The 20,159-nt window shown below is 35.3% G+C and overlaps 2 pseudogenes; both read right to left on the bottom strand.

Moving 5' to 3' along the window:
• Positions 1 to 2,476: 2,476 nt before the first annotated feature.
• Positions 2,477 to 3,523, bottom strand: LOC122225904 (annotated as a pseudogene).
• Positions 3,524 to 18,135: 14,612 nt separating this feature from the next.
• On the bottom strand, positions 18,136 to 18,561 carry LOC122228752 (annotated as a pseudogene).
• Between the last annotated feature and the right edge of the window lie 1,598 nt (positions 18,562 to 20,159).

The raw sequence follows: 20,159 nt of genomic DNA, 5'->3' as shown, positions 1-20,159 counted from the left end.
ATTTGGTGACTAATAACTACTGATTTGCAAAATAAGTTTCATTTTCATTGGAAGAAAATTCATTATTACTGCAGTTATACGGAAGAATGTATTATAGGTTGTATAGTAATAAAAATGGCAGCAGTGTTGAACAGGGACTAAATCTCAAAGTGACTACTTTAAACAAAATAACTTTCATCTGAGAGTATTACGTTTTTGAATGCCTGTTTAAAAATAAAGTTGCACTGGGGCACCTGGGAGGTTCAGTCAGTTAAGCCTCTGACCCTTGGTTTCGGCTCAGGTCGGGATCTCATAGTTGTGAGATCGAGCCCCATATTGGGCTCCATGCCGACAGTGTGGAGCCTACTTAGGATTCTTTCTCACCTCTCTCACTGCCCCTCTTCCCACTCGTGCTCTCTCTGTCTTAAAAAAAAAACAACACTAAAAACGCTCACTGTTTTTCCCAAAGTTAACTATCATGTTGTTTATTTTTGTCTAGTTTTCCATGTACATGTTGCTCATTCAGCCCAAGCTTTCTTTCTAAGCACTAAAGCTCCTCTTCTTACTGTCAGATCTCATTGGTAATAGATGAGTTCCACTTTTTTCCCTTGGAAACATCCCTCCTAGATTTTCCATCTTGCTGATCCAATATAACTAACTGACTGCTTTCTAAGTCTACTATACCATAGTTTTCTTGGGATCTGTCTTCATCTCTACCCTGGGGATACTTTCTTTTGTTGAAGATTTTCTGTATCCTGGGTTGCATGTCTTTCTCATAGTGTCCCCCAAACCAGAGCCTTTCTGAGTAAATCTCCACCTAGAGTAATGTCCTATTTTGTCTTGGTGGACTGGGGATATAGGCTAGGGGAGGACAACTAAACTCTGAATACTCCCATTACAGACTCAAAAATCCATCCTCTTGTGCTCACGCTACCTTGCCCTTTAGTCTTCAAAGTCACCTGGTACCTCTAATTCCTGAATCTTTCTAGAGTTTAGCAGAACAAACATGCTTACTTTTCCTTGGCATCTCTCTTTCCACGTAGTTGGGCTTCACCTTTCTCTGCCATACTGAGTCAGTCGCTATTTGTTCCATCTTTTTTCCATCTTCCAAAACTTTGTTTCCTTTCCTCTTCTCTTTGTCCTGAGGAGTTTATACCTTGCTGTTGTTATGATAAACTTTGTATTAAACTTGGTAAAAGCCCATATGCTGCCAAGAGGAAATAAGGAAAGAATTTCCAAAAATTTCCAACAATTTCCTTTAGAGAAGTTTCAGAACCAAAGACTAATTGGCATGAAATGGTATAGAGAAAGTAGTTGAAAAGTCCACTCATAAAACTTTTATTCCACTTACATGAATTTAACACACTTGTTCTTAACAACTTAGATTGTTCATGAAAATTTCATAGGACATTAAACAAACCTAGCCATCATCTCAGTTATTTCCCTGTTAACTGTTTTTACAGCCCATGCATGTTAGGCAAGTATTCCCGCCTCCCCCCTCCCCCCCCCCACAAAAGAAATCACAAAAGCAAAAAAAAAATCCTAAAAAAGTTAAATACATGGGATTTTTGTTTTGCTGCTGTTCTTGAAATACATAAAGTAATGGAATTAAGCAATTTATTTTTACTGCATCTTTATTATACATTTGTTCTTAGGTTGCCTAAAACATTTATGTACAAATAAAATGAGTATAGCAAATATAACAAAAGCAAACAGCAGGTAACTTTGCAAATAATGGAATATGAACTGTTTCTGCCTTTATCTAGAGTAAATTGGTCTGCGACTAAAGGAACACTTCTGCAACTATAGTCCAAGGTGTGTACACTGAGAATGAGTATTCCACAGTTACACATGGTTCAACATGTAAAATCCATGGGATACCCATTTCTACTACAGCCTTGTAAGTGCTCCAAACCTTAAAGTACCCACAATAACTATAACTGTGTCTGGAAACAATTATTCCTTTTTTTTTTCTTTTACTTTTTTTACTTTTTTAATTTTTTTAATGTTTATTATTGAGAGAGAGAGAGAGAGAGCACGAGCAGAGAGAGAGGAAAACACAGAATCCAAAGCAGGCTCCAGTCTGAGCTGTCAGCACAGAGTCCGGCGTGAGGCTCAAACTCACGAACCGCGAGATCATGACCTGAGCTGAAGTCAGACCCTCAACTGACTGAGCTACCTAGGCACCCCATAGAGCCAATTATTCCTTTTGTTCCCCACCAGGATAAACCAGTATGTAGGCAGTTTTCTCCGCTGAGACATGGTAGCAGTTTTAATCTGGCCTTTGTGAGACCACAATGTACCAAGTATTATGCCAAACGTTTATAACTAGTATAAAAATTCCACATCCCCATATTTGCCAACTCAAGATGAAAACAGATAACTCCCTAAATGTTAACTGGTTCTATTCCCTTGATGTTAAACATAAAAGCCACATGAGAAAAATGGAAATTTAAAAAGAAGTAACATAAACCTGTCATAAATTGTAAACAAAAAATTATTTGTGGGACAGCATGGGTGACAAATGGTCCACTGTGTAAATTTTAGAATGAGGCAGGCAAAAGTCAGAAGGCTGGTGAGTTTCCCTTCCTCCTCCTGCTTCAGCTTCATCTCCTTGGGTATCTGATGTCCACAATGTCAAGTTGTCTCTCAGTAATTACATTATTAGCATTCCATCTTTTTATGACTCGTCACTTAATGTATCAAGTTCAGCAATGGCTTCATCAAAAGCTGTATTTACAAGAGAGCAGGATTTCTCTGTGGAGTTCAGAATCTCCAAATAGAAGACAGAGAAGTTAAGGGCCTGACCCAATCTGATAGGATGCTCTGGTTGCATTTCCTTTTTGCTGATTTCAAAAGCTTCTTGGTATGCTTGTTGTGACTGATCCACACACAATCCCTTTCTATCACCAGCAGCAACCCCAGGCAAGTAATGCTAGGAGTCTCCTTCCATTAAAAAAAATAATAATAATGTTTATTTATTTTTGAGAGACTGAGAAAGACAGAGCATGAGCAGGGGAGGGGCAGAGAGAGGGAGACATAGAATCTGAAGCAGGCTCCAGGTTCTGAGCTGTCAGCACAGAGCCTGATGCAGGGCTCAAACCCAGGAACCATGAAATCATGACCTGAGCTGAAGTCTGACGGACACTTAATTGACTGAGCCACCAGGCGCCCCTCCTTTCATTTTCAAATAGAAGTCTTTGCTTTCTACTTGTGAAGCACTGGGGATCAAACACTTTTCCAAAAGAGACAGTAGATCATTGCAGATTTCTCTTAGCTGGGTCTCTGTTTTCTCTCTGTATTCTCCATCCATCTGTTGTTGTTTCTCAGCATTTTACGTCTTTTGCTCGATACTTGAGACGATCCTCCATGAAGACCTGTGGGCTCCTACAACATTTTTATAAGCAACTGAGATCAGACTCCTCTCCTCAATGGATAATTCAGCTCCTTGCTCAGTTACAGATCTCATGAAGGCTGTCATGTAATCATACTGTTTAGCTTGCTCGGTCAGTTTGGTCCCCTGCCCCAGCTCATTTTTATCCATGACCACATGTTTTGTGTTCAGAGTGGGTGGCAGTGGATGGATGAGGGCTCAGTGCTCTCTGGGCAGCACTGTAAGTAAGGCTGAGGCTCTCAGGAGTTTATCTTTAAAAAAAATATATTTTATTTTTTAGAGCAGTTTTAGGTTCACAGCAAAATTAAGCAGAAAGTACAAAGTTTTCATGTGCTCCCAGCCCCACACATTCACAGCTTCCCCAACACTCAATGTACCACACCAGAGTGGTGTGTTTGCTATAACTGGTGAATCTACATGGACACATCATTGTCACCCAAAGTCCATAGTTCTCACTAGAGCTCAGTCTTGAGTTGTACATTTTCAGGTTTTAACAAATGTACAATGACATGTATCCACCACTGTAGTATATTTCAGAACTGTTTCACTGTCCTAAAAATCCCCTGTGCTCTGCCTATTATACCCTCTGCCCCTCATCCTTTGGCAAACACTAATCTTGGAGTCTCCATATTTTTGCCTTTTCTAGGATATCATATAATTGGAATCATACAGTATGTATCAGAATGGCTTTATGCACTTAGTAGTATACATTTAAGATTCGTCCATGCCTTTTCATGGCTTAATAGCTCATTTCTTTCTAGTGTTGAATAATATTCCATTGTATGGATATGCCAGTTCATTTATCCATTCACCTACTGAAGGCCATTTTGGTTACTTTCAAATTTTGACAATTATGAATAAAACTTCTATAAATAGCTGTATGCAGGCTTTTGTGTGTACGTAAGTTTTCAACCTATTTGGGTAAATACCAAGAAGCACATTGTTGGGATGTATGGTAAGAGAGCATATTTAATTTTGTAAGAAACTGCCAAACTGCCTTGCAAAGTGGCTGTTCCATTTTGCATTCCTACCAGCAATGAATGCAAATTCCTGTTGCTCCACATCCTCACCAGCATTTGGTGTTGTCAGTGTTTGGGATTTTGGCCATTTTAATAGGTGTGTAGTGGTACCTCATTGCCTCGATGATGTATGATGTGGCATATCTTTTTTAAAGTGTATTTATTTATTTTGAGACAGAGAGAGAATGAGCTGGGGAGGGGCAGAGAGAGAGGGAGAGAGAATTCCAAGCAGGCTCTGTGCTGTCACCATGGAGCCTGATGCAGGGCTTGAACCCACAAACCATGAGATCATAACCTAAGCCAAGTTGGCCAACTGAGCCACCAAGGCGACCAGAGTATCTTTTCATATGCTTATTTGGTATCTATTTTTGTTCTTTGGCATGGGTTCTGTTAAGCTCTTTGGCCCATTTTAAAATAGTTTTTCTTTTCTTATTGTTGAGTTTTAAGTTTTTTGTATATTTTCATATCAGTTAATTATCAGACATATCATTTACAAGTATTTTTTCCCATATTGTGGTTTGTCTTTTCATGTTCCTAACAGTGTCTCTCATAGAGAAGTTTTTAATTTTAATGAAGTCTAGCTGATTAATTATTTCTCTCCCTGCCTTTGGGGCTGTATCTAAAAAGTCATCAGCGCACCCAAGGTCATCTAGATTTTCTTCTATATTATCTTCTAGGAGTTTTATATTTTTGCATTTTGCATGTAGATCTATCTTCCATTTTTAGTTAATTTTTGTGACAGGTGTAAAGTCTGTGTCTAAGTTCATTTTTTTGCATGTGGTTGTCCAGTGGTTCAGCACCATTTGTTAAAAAGGCAGTTTTGGGGTGCTTCGGTGGCTCAGTCGGTTGAGTGTCTGACTTCAGCTCAGGTCATGATCTCATGGTTTGTGGGTTCAAGCCCCACATTGGGCTCTGTGCTGACAGCTCAGAGCCTGGGGCCTGCTTTCGATTCTGTGTCTCCTTCTCTCTCTGCCCCTCCACTCACACTGTGTGTCTCTCTCAAAAATAAATAAACATTAAAAAAATTAAAAATAAAAATAAAAAGACAATTTTTGCTGCATTTTGTTGCCTTAGGTCCTTTGTCAAAGATCAGTTGACAGTATTTGTGATGGTCTGTTTCTTAGCTCTCTATTCTGTCCCACTGGTTTGTCTATTTTTCATCAATATCATACTGTGCTGATTACTATAGCTTTGAGTAAGTTTTGAAATATGACAGTGTCAGTTCTCTGACTTTGTTTTTCTCCTTCAATATTATGTTGGTTATTTGGTGTCATAAATCAGATATCCATAAAATAATTTGCTGGGATTTTTATTGGAATTGCATTTAATCTATTGAGTTAGAAGGAATTCACATTGTGACAATATTGAGTCTTCCTATCCATGAATATGGAATATCTATCCAAATTTTAGTTCTTTGATTTCTTTAATCACAGCTTTGTAGTCTTCCATATATATCTTGAATGCATTTTGTTAGATTTATACTTAAGTATTTCATTTTGGGGATTGCTAATGGTATTGTGTTTTTAATTTTAAATTCCAATTGCTCATTGCTCAGATATAGGAGAGTGAATGACTTTGGTATGTTAACTCTGTATCTTGCCACCTTGTTATAATTACTTATTAGTTCCAGGAGGTTTTTTGTTGATTCTTTGGGATTTTCCACACTGACAGCCATGTCATCTGTGAACAAACACAGTTTTATTTCTTTCTTCTTAATCTGTATACCTTTTTTTCCCCCTTTTCTTCTCTCATTACATTAGTTTGGACTTCCAGTATTTCTAGTACTGTTAAAAAGCAGTGGTGAGAGGGCACATCCTTGCCTTGTTCTTGGTCTTAGTGGGAAAGCTTCTAATTTTTCACTATTAGGCATGATGTTAGAAGTATGATTTTTGTTTTATTTTATTTTGTTTGTTTGTTGTAGATTTTATTTATCAAGTTGAGGAAGTTCCCTCTATTCCTAGTTTGAATGGGATTTTATTAAATTCTTTTTTTTTGCATCTACAGGCATGTGAGATATGAGCATGTGATTTTTTTTTTTTCTTTAGCCTGTTAAGGTAATGGATTACATGAATTTTTGAATGCTGAACCAACCTTACCTGCCTGGAATAACTCCCACTTGGTCATGGTATAATAATTCTTTTTATACATTATTAGAGGATTTTGCATCTTTTTGCATGGGAGATATTAGTCTGTAGTTTTAATTTTCTTATAATATTTTTGTCTGATTTGGGTATTAGGGTAATGGCATCATAGGGCTTTTTCACATTGTTTTGGTTGAAAAGTGTTGTTTTCTTCCTGTGCCTGGAAGTATTCCACTTCAGCTTCTGCAGAAAGAGGATACATGGCGGAGATGGGGTTAACTTGGGCTTTGGAGTAGCAAAAGGGAAGAAGGCAGTAGATGATAGTGGCCAAGAATGCAGGCTGAAGATTCAAATGAGACCTGATACAAGTCTTGGCTGTACAATTTACCAGCTAGCTGACCATGAGTAAATTATTGAAACACTCTAAGCCTCAGACTCCTCATTTGTGAAATGAACATAGTAATATACCTGTCTCATAAAGTTGTCAAGAGGATTATTGAGATAAAATGGGTATAACACATAGAATTAATACCCAGCCTTCAGTAAGCATTTGATAAATGTTAGATATTAATTTTAAAAAAATGCAAGGGACAATGGTAAACTTCTTTAGATGGATAAACATTGAGATAATGACCAGAATAGCAAGGGTTTAAACCAGAATGTGCCATGAAAAGACTTAAGCAAAAGGAATATATGAAGTCTTTTAGTAACTGATAAGATTTTACAAGGGTATAGGAAATAAGTTAGAAATTAATTTTCACTTGTCTCCTACATAGATGGAGCTGCACCTCTAGATCTCAGCCTTCAGGAAGCCTATCTTGACTCTCCATCTTATACCATAACAATTGGGTATTTCTCTTAAGTGCTCCTATAATAATCTGTATTTCCCATATCCTCGCATTTACCATATTATATTGAAACTTATCAAAATACACTGCTAGGCTCTTGACTCCTCAAGGCTGGGATTCATGAATGTCTTATTTACAGTGCCAGTGTCTGGAACTCAGTAAATCCCCTTCAACTAAATGAGTGAATAAATGAAAATATAGTATAGAAGTAGCAGGTGGAAGACTTTGAATAGACACTACAACTTATGGCACATATTTATATAAGGTATATCAGGTTTGAACAATATAGATAGAGCTAGAGGTTACTCTGCTAATATTCTCAAAATCCATAGTGTTTAGGGTTGGGCTAGAATGGTGGGGATGGAGGCAGCAGTAGATATTTGGTTTACACTCTAGTAAAATTTTGAAAATAGTCCCTAAATTTGAGGAGATAGAGTCATGGCTTCTCTTGGGCAAACCTATTTGTAATTAAATGGAATTTTCTTTGTCATGGTTTTACTTCGTTATGGAAGTACTTTGTTATGTTCGCTCTTTTAAAACAAAGAATGAATATATGACAATTTTTCAAAAGATATACAATGCCTAGTTCTGTATGGATTAGTGATTTCCAGCCTTGCTATTACAAAGACAAATGTATAGCTAGTGCGGGAGAGTTGTAACTTTGAAAAATTGTTTAAAACCACCACATTCTGTTTTTCTCTTGCCTGTTCATGGCCTTATTTTATGTTTGAGTGAGTTAAACTATCTGATTATGTTTTAGACACTCATGAGTGAAATATGTGCCAAGCTGTGGACTGTTCTGACTTGTGAACATAATTTCTTCCTTCCTGAATCTCTCTGCCTTCTAGGTCTTTTCTTTTTTTCTCTACTTGTTCTAACAATGTTTCCTTCTCTTTATAAAATGCTGCATCCTACTATCTCTTCCACCTAAATTTAACTCAGGTTAGTTTTATACAAAGAAATAAAATGATTACTCATTTAAAAAATCCATTTTTTTCTCTTTTCCCTGTGTTAATGCCTAATCCATTTCCATCACATTTAGCTAAGGTGTTAGGAGGTTGTTTACTTACCCTGTGTCATTCCTTTTTAACTATAAACCTCAAGTGGATAGTTATTTTTTAGTCTATTTAGTCTATGAATGGCCCAACCTTTTTTTTTCTTTTTTTAATTTGTTATTGATCAGCATTTCTTTATGTGATATATAATTAATACCACTTCAATTCTATTCTACATTTATTCTCTAAATAAATGTTTAAATTATAACCACAGCTTCCAATTCAGTACTGAGAAAGCCAGAGTTTTGCATATGTGTGTGAGGAGATAATGCCCATATATAAGGCAGTGATACACAGTATATCTGTTGCTCATTTAAAACTTTGGCATTGCCTACGTTACCTACATGTCCTGTGTATCTGTATAAGATCACATTAGGCATGTGTGTAATATTTACCATCGATACTGCCAAAGTTCTGAATTGAATTCTTTCCAGAAATGTTAAGGTTTGAGTTTATTGTTTCAAGTTAATGAGTATGCCTTTAACTGAAGGCAAAGACAAGGGTTGAAAACAGATTATATGGCTTTAAACCACACAACAATTTCCCTTGTGAAATTTTTTGCTGTTTGAGTTTAGTTTGTATAAAATAATCAAAACACTCTGTAGGAATTATAAGCTTCTAAAGTGTTTTATCCCCACAGAGCATTTTAGATCATGTGTGGCAGTCCGGAACTTAGAACGTGGTTGACTTAATTTATTGTAAGCATTAGAAATCAAAATTAGCATTAAAAATCAACCCCTTGTGACTTTCCCCCTCTGAGTTGAGCTTACATAAAACAACCGAATATACTATAGGATTCATCAGCTTTTGGTGAACTTTTAATTTGGTTGTATAATGCTATAAAATGGTTATAAAAGATTTGGAATCAAGCTTGAATCACTTCTACTTAGCTCTGAAAGTCATTAAAACATAGAGACCCATAGACTTTTATTGATAAACATTTTGATTACAACTTTATTTTAGAGGACAATTCTTAATTTCCATGTTTGTGTACTTGTTGGATCCCAAGATTTCTCAGCCATCTTTTATTCAGTTATTCAGGACTGAACATAGATTTTAAAGTTGTTTTTTGTTTTGTTTTGTTTTTTAGTTGTATGTTGAGAAATAGATGTTTCTGTTTTTTCAATATAAACTTAATATATAAGAAACTTGTGTACTATGTGAACATTTACATATGCTTTGTATATATATAGAATAGTTTATTTATTTAAAACTAAAGTTTGCATAGGACAGTGGAAGCTGAAAAGGCCTGTTTTGTAATAACTTCAGTTTGCTCAAGAGAGCATTGCTTCAAAAGCAAAACAAAACAAATAAACAACTGACTTTGTTTCATAGTGTCTTAAAATATAACAAATTCTCCATACTTAATGGATTATATTGTTAGTTAATGAATCATATAATATCAGTGGCATATAATTTTTTCCAAATAAAATTTGTGTACACATATAAATGTTTTTATACATTACCTTTTTTCTCAGAAAAATAAAGAAAAAGAACCAACTTTTCTAAAATAAATACCAAAAAAGTAGATGGGGGGGAGAGATTGTAACTATGAAGTCAATGATATCTAATGTGGATAAAAGTGTCTTTACTTAATACTGATCACTTTTGAGAAACAATTGTATATTTTAAGGTGACAACTCTGTAATTATTTTTGGAATACTATGTTTGCTTTATGAAATCCACAACCATTTCTATTTTCCTCTTTGTACGGCAATTTGGCGAACTGTAATTTACTGCAATTTGTGTGGACAAGGATTGTATATTATATTTTGCTATTAATATTCCCAAATACAAATTTATATCAACAAATCCAGAGGTGGCATATGACCAAATTCAATGACTTATGCTTAAGAAAACAATAGTTAATTACAGTTTTAAAAGGTAGTATATTTTCCAGCCATTCAAAAATACATAACAGCCTTCCAGCAGTAATCTGGGGTTTGTACCAAATGAAAGCCTCTTGCTGAAATGTCTGTGGGACCTCTTTGAAGCTTGGTGCTCATTAGGATGTGCATGCAGAACAATTTACTGTTCAGAGGTCTGGTTAGGACAGTACAAAACCAAAGCAGTCACAAATAGCCTAGTCCTTTGCATCTCCCAATATTCTGCTAGTAGATTGCTAATAGATTGGAGGGTAAATGTTCATTATGGGAGATACATATATTTTAACTTGTGAACCTGAGTGTTATATGGAAGTATATGACTATATGGAAGTTAAGTGGGAACACTAGACACCTGTTTTTGATGTTTGTTCAAAGGATGCAGAAAGATCCTCTCAGTTCCCAAATTAACTCTTGTATCAGTTACCTGTATCACCTGATATTATTATAAAAATTCACCTATGAGTTAAGACATTACATCCAGGAATAAAACTCCCTTAAAGAGTTTTTGATACACATGTCAATAATTTAGTATTCCCCCCCAGTACTTTATAATTTACAAAGCTCTTCATTTTCCTATTAGCAATGAGGAACTGAGGCTCAGAGAAATTACGTAACCTGCTCAGGGTCATATAACTAATGGTATATGGAAGCCTCTGATTCCAAATCTAATCCTTTTATCATTACATTACAACAAGGATAGAAAAGACTACTGGCTCACTAATTAGTACATAGGATAGTTTAGCAGGTTTGTGGGTCAGCGTTGGGAGAGGGCTGGAAAGATGCTTTAGATCCAAGTGAAGAGGGAGGCAGTGAAGCACACTGAGCCTCTCTACCAATCAGGTGTTTCCTACAGTTACAATATTTTCATCATCATTAACAAGCACTCTTTTAGGGCTGGAAGATCCGGAAATCAGATTCCCTGTGTTAGACTCTGTTTCTTACCAGCTATGTGCCTGTGGGCAATTTCCTCATCTGTTAAATAGTCATAATAATAGTAGCTACCTCATATGTTGTTGTAAGAATTACATAAATAAATACATATAAAGATCTTAGAACAGAATAAGCTTTCAATGAATTTAGCTGTTATTAAAATTCATAGAAAATTATAATCAAGGCATGCCACAAAAAGTATGGATATAATTGAAATGAGTACCCCCAAATTTTGAAATTTTAATTTATAGTAATTGTTAGTATTTTTCTTAATAAGGACTTTTTTATTTTATAGTTAATAGCACTTTGATGAGACCCTTTTTTTTTTCTGGACTGGGACACATGATATAGTTTAGTAATTTTTATTCCATAAAGATGTTTCCTAACAAAGTATCAGTTGCTTCTTTCGTCTTCTTTCTCATCCTTGAGGACATAAGAATCAAGTCTTTCACCTAAAACATACAGTAGCCCAAGAGAAATATTTATGTAATAAGCAGCTGGAAAAATCAGCTTACGAGATGTAAGAAATAAAGCATGGGAAGCCTGGGCTGAAATTGAGAGGACAGAGTTAGGAATGGGGACTTTGGCCTAAACAGAAGGTGCTGGAAATTCAGAGAAGAAAAGCTACCATATTCTTTTATTTGTTCAAGTCAATTGGTTTCTTTCTCATCAATATTATATGAAGATGATAGAAGCTTTTTAGGATCAGCTAAAGGAAAATAATGCAGTTGCTTGGTGCTTGCTTATCTGAATTTTTATTCTGTTTCCCTTCAGAGTTGACTCTGTTTCTTGAATACTTTATGCTCTCTTTTGCTTTTTGAAGGGTGGAACTTTGCATATCCTGTACCCATCTTACAAAAATCTCCCCAACAAACTCATCCTCTGTTAGGTTAACTTCTCCTCTTCTCCAAAGTCTCTGTTTAAATGTCACATCCTTGAGATACTTTACCTTACCCCTGGATCAGTCAGGCTCCACTAGATGCTCTCAGAGCACCTTTGGAGCTTCCACATTGTCAAATTTTATTGTACTTCTCTAATGTTTGTCTTCACTAGATTGTAAATTCCATGACAGCACAGCTCTTATCTCTGGGTTCTGGAAAATGTATTGTATCTTGATTTGGATGGTGGTTTACCTACATAAAAATAAAAAAACCACAAAACCCTAAGATTAGTGCACTTTATTCTGTGCAGATTATGCCTCAATAAATGAGAACTAAAAAAAATTAGCCACTTATCTGGAATTTAATCTGCACAATACCAAACCCTGAGGATAAGTTGAACATTTTGAATTATTAGAAAAGTTCTTCACTTAATTTAAATATGTATTCCTATAATTTTCATCTGTTGGCCATATATCTATTCTCTGAGCCAACTTTAAATAATTCTGTTTCTCTTTTTACAGGATGCTTTTTAAAATATTTGATGAAAGCTTACATGTTCCAGGATAATCTCAACCATTCCTCTCATGACAGTTTTAATTTTTTAATCATCTCGGTCTTTCCCCAGCAGATGTTCTCTAGTTTTTTTTTTTTTAATTTTTTTAGTGTATATTTATTTTTGAGAGAGACAGAGACAAGAATGCGAGTGGGTTAGGGGCAGAGAGGGAGAGAGGGAGACACAGAATCCGAAGCAGGCTCCAGGCTCCGAGCCGTCAGCGCAGAGCCCAATGCGGGGCTCGAACTCGCGAGCTGTGAGATCATGACCTGAGCTGAAGTCGGATGCTCAACCGACTGAGCCGCCCAGGCACCCCAAGATGTTCTCTAGTTTATTCATGTCTTTCAAAATATGGTACCTGGAACTGAACACAGCATTCCTAGTATTATCTGACCAATGCAGAGTACAATTTGCCATCACTTCCCTTGAAATGTATATTTTGCTACTATTAAACAGACTAAAACATTTGTATTTCTGTTTAGTATTATCTTTTCTCATATTAAGACTCTTTTTCAACTCCATAAAAATTGCCATTGAACTAGATCCCATCCATCCATATTTGCATAAGTCATCTTTTAAAACTAATTTAGTCCATTAAATTCTGCTGGCTTTAGGCAATAATGAGTTCCAACTTGTTCCACCCAAAATTACATTCTCTATTTCAGAGGTTTACTATAAAGATTAAATATGATAATGCCTATAAAATATTTTTATAAAATGCATAGTATATGCAAATTTAAAAAAATATTGAGATGATTTTGAAACCCAAGACTTTCATTATTCTGTGTTGTTTAAGAATCTTAAATATAAAAAACACAGGGACAGAGTCCTGTAGCATAACTTCCTTTTGAGTTAATATCCATCAAAACTTTTCACCTTACTTATTTAATCATTATTAAATAGGAAAATAGCCAAATGCCATATTAAAAATCAAGAAATATTAAGGAACATATATAAATAAGATAGAAGTTGAATAGTTTGTATTTTTTGCATCAACTCCTAACATATAACTAACTCCTTAAGCAGTAATCCTATACAGTCTTACAGCTTTATAATACATTTTCATATTTGGTAGATCTTGGCTATGATTGGCCCTATAAATTTCCATACACTATTGAATATGCTATTCTAGTCCTGCATTTGTATAGACACCGACAGTCTGTTTAGGTTTTGACTAGAATTGCTTCAAGTCTATAGATCGTTTGGGAGAGAACTGACACCTTTAAAATAATGATTTTTCTAGTCCATGACCACAGTATGTCTTTCCATTTATTTGGAGTCTTTTTATTGTCTTTCAGTAAATTTTATAATTTTTCTATAAAGATCTTGCACATCTTCCTATGTACATCATATTTTTGTACTGCACTGTTTTTTAATAAATACCATTTTCTTTGTTGCCAGTATAAAACCTAACTGATTTCTGTTTATAGATTTTTTAATCTACTAATCTTATAAATGATAATTAATTCCAACAATTTTTCAGATTTTTAAAAATTATCTTACAACATCATGCCAATCCCTTTAACATACACTTTTCTTTGTCCTTCTAGTCTAATCCCTCCCCCTGCCTCCACCCCTTCCCCAGGCTACCACTCTCCTGAGTCTTGTTTTTAATAATTTATTTAATGTTTTAAAATATTATCATATATATGTATTCCTTTAAAAGAATAGTATAATTTTAATTTCTTTTAACTTTGTAAGAGGTATTATATTGTATATAATATTGTGGAATTTATGACTATATTACATTACTTCATTCTTATTGCTGCATAAAGAAAACATAGAATACCTTCTTGATCTTGGTGTAGGGAATGATTTTTAGCAAGACTATATAAAATTAGTATCTTTTTTCATCAAAGAAACTTTTAATATAGTAAAAATAACATATTACAGAAAGCAAGGACCTGAATAGATATTTGTATGCCAATGTTCATGGCAGCATTATTCAAAATAGCTAGAATGTGGAAAACAACCCAAATAGCTATCAATGGTGAATGGATAAATAAAATGTGGTCTATACATATGATAGAATATTACTGTGCAATATGGATGAGTCTGGTAAGTGACATAAGCCAAATACAAAAGGAAAAATATTATATGATTCACTCATATGAGGTGAACTTATAAACAAACTCATAATGAAAGAAAGGAGAATAGTGGTTAGGAGAGGCAGAGGGGTGGAGGGAATGGGGAGTTATTGTTTAATGAGTACAGAATTTCAGTCTGAGATAATGAAAAAGTTCTGGAGATGACTGGTGGTGATGCTGGCACAACAGAGTGAATGTGTGGAATGCTACTGAATTGCACACTTAAAAATGGTTGTAATGGGGGTGCCTGGGTGGCTCAGATGGTTAAATGTCTGACTCATGATCTTGGCTCAGGTCATGATCTCACAGTTTGTGAGTTCGAGCCCTGTGTCTGGCTCTGCACTGACAGCACGGAACCTGCTTGGGATTCTGTCTTTCTTTCTCTGCCCTTACACCGCTCACTCTCTGTCTCTATGTCTCTCTCAAAATAAATACATAAACCTTTTTTTTTAAAAAGTGGTTTTATGTATATTTTATTACAATAAAGAAAATAACACGTTACAAACTAGGAGATAGTATTTATAGCAACTATACCTCAAGAATAGAAAAGAACTAAGGGTGCCTGGGTGGCTCAGTCAGTTAAGTGTTCCATTCTTGATCTTAGCTCAGGTCATTATCTCAGCTCAGGTCATGATCTCATGTTTCATGAGATTAAGCCCCAAGTCAGGCTCTGTGTTGACAGCATGAAAACTGCTTGGGATTCTCTCCTCTTCCCCCACCTCTGCCCCCCCTTCTCTCTCTCTGTCTCTCTCTGTCAAAATAAATAAACTAAAAAATATTTTTAAAGAATATAAAAGAACTATAAGGAAAGAAACTACTCAATAGAAAAATGAGCAAAAACCATGGACAGGAAAAACCGTGGCTGATAAACACATGTTTATCATGTTATCATGGCTGATAAACAGATGTTAAACCCCAGCTGTGAAGGGAAAAATGCAATTCAAAGCCACAGTGAGATGCCATTTCCCAATCACATTTCACATTCACTTGAATGGCAGATACTAAGTCCAGTAACCTAAGTGTTGGAGAGGATGTGGAATATCTTTTTTACTTACTGCTGGAATATAAATCAGAATAACAACTTCATTTGTTCACAAACCCAACATTTCAACAATTCTATTCTTAAATATTTACCCAAAAGAAACTCAAGCTTTCACTGCAGAGATGTTTATAGTAAAGTCTGTAGCTACATTAGAACAGTAAAAGCTTGGAAAAATCCCAAATGTTTCCTAAAAGAGAGTAGGTAACTATATTTTTGGTATATTCAAACAGTATGTTATTTTATGGCAAAGTAAATGAATTATAGTGGCCCTAAAATACAGATGAACCTTTAAAACTTCTTAGGATACATACTCTGTTCATCAATTTTCAGTTCTTCATCTTATGTAATATATGTATTTAATTAGCGACATCTCACACATTTTGGCTTCCTATACTTTTGTTACTGCTCAATTTGAAATATTTTCTTATGTTTATAATTCTTTTAATAATACATTATTTAGATGTATCTTAATTTCCAAACTTAGTTGTTTTTTCTACTTCTTAAAAATTTTATTTTTAGTTTAGCTGCAAATAAAAGTCTGTAGTTGGGGCGCCTGGGTGGCTCGGTTGGTTAAGCGTCCGACTTCAGCTCAGGTCACGATCTCGCGGTCCGCGGTTTCGAGCCCCGCGTCGGGCTCTGGGCTGATGGCTCGGAGCCTGGAGCCTGCTTCCGATTCTGTGTCTCCCTCTCTCTCTGCCCCTCCCCCGTTCATGCTGTGTCTCTCTCTGTCTCAAAAATAAATAAACGTTAAAAAAAAATAAATAAAATCTGTAGTTTCATTCCTTTAAAATGAGTTGAGATAATTTCTGCAAATGTTTGAAAAGAATGTATATTTTACACTTCTTTTGTGCAGTATCCAATGTACACCCCTTAGGTCAATTACTAACTATTTTCGTTGAAGTCTGTATCTTTCCTAATTTTTTGCCTGCTTATTCTTTCAATAATTGAAAAAAAATCATTTTGTTGTCTCCCACTATGATTGTGAAGTTCTTTCTTTTGTTCTGTTACTTTTTTCCCCGTATTTATTTTGAGGCTATATTCAGTATATAAGAAGTGAGAATTGTTGCATAGCTTTCTTTATAATTTGGGAAAGTTTTTGACTTAAAGCCTGTATAACTGATAGCAATACAGCTCTACTAGCTTTCTATTCATGAATGTCTCCATGGCATACTTTGAGCCACACTTTTACTGCTAATAGTTCTGTACCTCCAATATTTTAGAGAGATCTTTTGTAAACACCTTTGCCTCCCTCATTTATTTTATTCTCATTTCTTGCTGTCTTTTGGATTAAATTTTTAAAGATTCAATCCATGTTTCCTTTGGCTAGTTTACAAGCTATACACAGTATTTCTAGTCTTTTAGTGGTTACCATGGAAGTTATTACATGAATTCTTAACTTATCAGTGTTTAAAGTTAGTACTTTTATTATTCTCCTGGAGAGCTCAAGGACCTTAGGACACTTTAATATCTCACTCTTAGGGTGCCTGAGTGGCTCAGTTGGTTGAGCCTCTGACTTTGGTTCAGGTCATGATCTCACGGTTCATGAGCTCGAGCCCCGTGTCTGTGCAGACAACTCGGAGCCTGGAGCCTGTTTGGAATTCTGTGTCTTCCTCTATCTCTGCCCCTCTCCCACTTGTACTCTGTCTGCTCTCACAAAGATAAATAAACATTAAAAAACATTTAATGTTTTTTAACATTTAACTTTAATATTTCACTCTCAACTTATTTGTTGTTGTAATTTATTACCATTGTGAATTTTCAGTTTTAAAAATGTCCACATTCTTTTGTAGTTATTGTTTTATATAGTCAAAATTACCTTCTATTTACCTTCATATTTACTACTTTATTTTTCATTATTTTCTGTATATCTGATCTTTTGTCTTTTTTATTTTTTATTTTTAAGTAGTCCCCATGCCCAACACAGGGCTTGAACTCACACCCCTGAGATCAAGAGTCTCATGCTCTACTGATTAAGCCAGCCAGGCAACCCACATCTTTTGTTCTCTGTCTGAAGAGTGTCTTTTTAAATGACCATCTCCTTCACAAGGATTTTTTTTAAGGTTATTTATTTTTTTTTAGAGAGAGAGAGAGCGCGTGTGCATGCAAGCAGGAGAGGGGCAGAGAAAGAGAGACAGATTCCCAAGGACAGGCCTGACATGGGGCTTGATCTCACCAATGGTGAGATCATGACCTGAGCCAAAATCAAGAGTCCAATGCCTAACTGACTGAGCCACCCAGGTGCCCCTGAAGAGGTGTCTTTTAGAAAATTTGTCTTTTCTGTCTGGAATCTTCTAAGAAATCACAAATTTCATAATATGCGTGTATTTGCTTTCTTATTTTTACTTTTATAAATGCATTACTTTGGGGGAATGCATTTTTTTTAGTTTTTATTTTTTCCTTTATTGGCAACTTTGGATGCATTTTTAGGTTTTGGTTCCCAAAGGATATTTTTCACAAATCTTGAAGCTGCACCTCTACCCAGCTTGCCAGCCTTTTTCTTGTGTGTTGTTTCCTTAATTCTATTCATGTGTACTCTGATTCTTTCCAATTCCTGCTTTACTGGATATTCCTTAAGATTAACTTGCTGAGTTGCCAAATAAACCAAAAACAATGAATTTAATGTGTAAGCAGAAACTAAATCCACTTTTTCTTATTCAAGAGGGTCCAACTTTAGCAACAACTCATTTCTAGAAACAGACATTATGGTCTTCAGCATCTCATCCACAGCACCAATGGAATTCTCAATTGTTGATAAATACTCCTGAATTTTTACTGAGTAGTCTTTGTTAATTTCCTCACCTGCCATTATGACCAGCTTGCTGGCCTTCTATTCCTGTCTCTGGAGAGTGCAGTTTTTAATCTGAAGAATTTGTTTTATATTATGGAAAATTCTTAGCTATTGCTATTTTTGATATTTCCTCTTATCTAATTTTTGCATTTTACTTGTACTAAAATGCTAAAAATGAGCATCCATAAATACACTACCTTGCTTAAGAACCACAAACACTACCATGCTATAGAGTCAAACTTTGTTCTTCCCTGCTCTTGTCCCTTTCCTACTTATTTTTTAGTTTTGCATGACTTTTCAGGTATAAAGGTGATGTCATACTAAGTCTTCTTTGACTCACTAGTCCTAAAATCTAAAATTAGATTTCTAAAGTGAATCTATGTTGTTGAGGATATAGTTCATTTATTTCACTGTTGTATGCTATTCCATTGTAGGAATATATCATTCCATTCTCCTGCTGTGTTGTTTTGTGGGCTTTTTTTTTTCCTGTTGTAATCAATCCTGCTATGGATATTTTTATGCAAATTTTCTGGCACATAAATGCAAGGGCTTCTCCAGGGTATGCATTTAGGAGTGAAATTGCCCATGTTGAACTTCAGAAAATTCCAAATCATTTTTCACAGTGATTGAGTCGATACACTATAGCTAGTAATGTGGAAAAGTTCCTGTTGTTTCCTATCTGTGCCTATATGCTATTATCAGACTTCTCGTTTGTTTGTTTTTGTTTTTGCTTTTATTTGTTTTGTTTTGCCAATCTAGTAGGTATAAAATGGCATTGCATTGTTGTTTTAATTTGGTTTCCAAGATTACTAATGTGATTAAACTTTTTATCACATACTAATTTGCCATTTATGTTTCCTCTCTTATGAGATGCACGTTTATGTATTTCGACCATTTATCTGTTGAGTTTTGTGTCTTTTATTGTTGAAACATTCTATTTTAAATATATACTAATCCTTAATCCTTTGCTGATCATAGCTGTTAAGTATATCTTCTCCCTTGTATTGCTGCTTGTAGTTTTTTCTTTATTTTTTAGGTGGAAGCGATGGAACTAGATAATTTATTTTCCTCACCAGTTATAGCATGACAACAACTTCCTAACATGTGTTATAGTTAACTCTCAACTTTTTCTTAAAGAAAGGTTGCTTTACCCCTTCACCCACCATCATTTTGAAGGTCAGTTTTGTTTTCTTTCCTCTCCAAATGAAATTTTCCACAGAGCTCAAGCAGATCTTTCTTCTGACATCCTTTTCAAGTCTGTTAATAACATATAGTAGAGGTAGGGACAGGAAACAGTGTAAGTAGGGGCCACTACTCCTGAGGGCAGAACCAAAGAGTCACCCACTATTTTCAAGATTGACCTAAACTTCTTTGTCTTGGCTTTAGCAACATTGGCTTTAATATCTGGGGCCAGTATTTTACAACTTTTTGAGATTTATGATCTGTTTCACTTTGTCCATAGTTTTGCCTCATCATATGGACACCAAAATGTATGCATTCTTTTGGTTTACAGGTGTTTCTCTTCTGCCAACTCAGGAGTGCCTTGGCAGAGGCATACCTCATACTATGCCACCAATGGCATTCTATTTTAGATCTTCAGAACCTTCTGATTTCAG

Source organism: Panthera leo, chromosome C1 (assembly GCF_018350215.1).
Source record: "Panthera leo isolate Ple1 chromosome C1, P.leo_Ple1_pat1.1, whole genome shotgun sequence".
Taxonomy (NCBI): domain Eukaryota; kingdom Metazoa; phylum Chordata; class Mammalia; order Carnivora; family Felidae; genus Panthera; species Panthera leo.
This window is presented reverse-complemented; position numbering and strand designations above follow the sequence as displayed.